The 2,625-nt window shown below is 39.7% G+C and overlaps 1 non-coding gene across 1 annotated transcript; it reads right to left on the minus strand.

Annotated features, from left to right (window-relative positions):
- Positions 1-697: 697 nt before the first annotated feature.
- Positions 698-755, minus strand: LOC148824720 (U7 small nuclear RNA). Its single transcript, XR_016093267.1, has one exon. It is a non-coding gene; the product is annotated as a U7 small nuclear RNA (small nuclear RNA).
- Positions 756-2,625: the final 1,870 nt, after the last annotated feature.

A 2,625-nucleotide genomic window follows, 5' to 3' on the forward strand; every position in this document is an offset into this window, starting at 1 on the left:
ACAGGGGATCTTGCGCATGTGTGATGAACGTGATAATCACAATATTACAGAAATGACAGCAGCATTGAACGTGTCAAGACGTAAAAGATTGTTAATTCTCTTCAAATACTCACAGTGTCTTTATTCTGCTGTATTAATTTACTGTGCTCAGCAGGCAGTAACAAACCTGTTACCTACACTGTTCCCAGAACTGGATAGGTGACTCCACATTCTACAGCTCTCTAGCATAAAGGAAGTCAGACTACAGAAATGGAGAAAATCTCCTCATCAGAAAGTGGAAATATATTCCTTAGAAAAGTCCTTTTCTCAAAGTTCAACACTCTCTGCAGGTCACTCATTCCCACCTTGCGCAGTGTAGTGGTTATCACATTCTCTTTACACACCAAAGAGTTTCTTTTTGAAAGCAAGCTAAAACAAGTGATCACTTTTCTCACATTTTTCATTGCTGACGTTGCTTTATGGGTCTATTTTCTATACTGTGCTGATCAATTGAAAATGAAAAGGCGAAAAAGACATGTTCCCACACCTAAGGTTGAACCCAGGGAATGACAGTCAAATACCAGAAATCATAACTGCTAGATTGTATGGAAGCACACAGCTTTATCAAGATATCCAAGTGCAATATCTTTTTATTCATAGAAGACCCTATTTATATTGTTTGAGAAATATTAATACAGACATCTGTTTTTTATCACAAATGGGCTTCCTGACTTCAGAAAGCCTTCTAGACAAATACTAAAAGAGCAAAAATTCCACTTGGTAAGGGAAATGAAAACATGTACCTTACCAAACTTTGAGTACAGGCCAGTCAGGGTGATAATACAAGACGATTTAAAATTCAACAAATAAAACCTGTCAACAGGTAATCCTAACTACTCATAAAAAAACTGAAGTGGCAATACACAGTAGGTGACTTGGGTGTAAATTAAATCCATGCAAGAAGAGGGTTTAGTGTTATATTTTCAAATCCAATATGCAAATGAGAGATCTGGCCCAGCCAATCACAAGTCTCCCATGGTCTGGAATGGAGCTGATCTCCTCTTCAAATTATTAATGCTTGAGTTAGGTTACATATTAGCATAATTCATCTAACAGCTACTCCAGAAACAAAAAAATGTAAAAAATACACTGGATTGTGACTGCAACTGTTAGATTGTAGCTCTGGAGATGACCTTGTAATTCTCCTTGTAAGGTAAGGAAGAGAGGGAGCTTCACCAATCTGTTTTTCCACCAAATAAATTGGCTTTCTGACTTCAGAAAACCTTCCATTTATTTATTTTTTATTTTTAAGAACTTGATTTTAATTTCACAAACAAATACAAATATTCACAAAATATGAAACTTTAATAAATATACCCAAAACATTATTCATGAAACCATCTCATTAGGTTATAGCTGTCTCTAATAATGGACAGAGCCAGGCTACCTGCTCCCTTGACTGGAACCTCGATGCCTATGAAGACCCCCATGTTCCTCACGCCCCACAGGGTGTCCTTTCCACTCTTCACCACAGCCCAAATCAAGCAGTGGTCAGGGTGAGGTGAAAGGGCCTGTAACCAGTCTCCCAACTGGCCCCAGAACAGATTCCTGTTCATATCTGACTGCTGTCACAAAGCAAGGGCTGGGAGTGAGGCAGTTGTGGTACAAGAAAGGCTCATACTGGTAATCACATGAGAGACAATAAAGAATCAGAGGGAAAATGTCCCTGATTGCTGCAGGTCTTGCAAAATTTCATTGTGCAAGATGATGCCAGGTGTCCCACAGCACCGACATATCTTCAATTGCCCCACACAAAAACATATCCATTGCAGGCACCTATTCAGATTGTAGAGGGCAGCTGTCTTAAGCCTCTATTTATACTGTCTGGTAGCAAGCGAATCTTCCTTTCTCCTGTTCTTATTCCATCAGTAACTCTGAGCTGAGTTCCATGAAGGACTATGGAATACTGGCTAAGCCAGGTGTGAATGTCCTCCATCTCTGCAAACTCTGAGAACAAAACAACATGCACAGTTGAATAGGGATCGTCCCAAGGGCCTGAACTTTCACTGTTTGTACCTCAAACACCTCCACACTTTGTTCAAAGGGAGGGTAGGTAGCAGAAACAACTTCACCTGTCAAGACAGAAAACCGAGCTGCTCCAGGTGAAGCTTAAACTCACAACCTCGGCATGACTCCACTGATTGTCATTTTACATGGCCTGAACCAGGAAAGAGATTGGAAGTCAAGAAGTTATGGTGTTGTTTTAGTACTTGCCTACTCTTTCAATTTTTCGGTCAAATCTTTTATTTGGGAGTACTTTCAATTGATGTTAATCCTTGTCCCGATGCACGATTCTGGGCCACGGTGCATCTTGAATGTTTGGAAAAGTGCGCTCTTCAGAAGCTACCAAAACCGCTAATGGTTACATAACACTTAATGCAAAAGCAACGTTCGGTTGAAAAAGAATATTACTTGCTATAAATACAAACACTGTTACGGGAGTCGTGTTAGGGCTATTTTAGCTTAGATCATCAATTCATCTTACATTTCTTCTCCATCTATATCAACAGCGTAATCGCTACTGAGCGCTAAAGGCAGGTCCTGGCAATACAATCTTCTTTAGAAAACATTTTTAAAACTATTTCC

The sequence above is a fragment of the Atractosteus spatula genome, chromosome 10 (assembly GCF_055471065.1).
Source record: "Atractosteus spatula isolate fAtrSpa1 chromosome 10, fAtrSpa1.hap1, whole genome shotgun sequence".
NCBI classification, from domain to species: Eukaryota; Metazoa; Chordata; class Actinopteri; order Semionotiformes; family Lepisosteidae; genus Atractosteus; species Atractosteus spatula.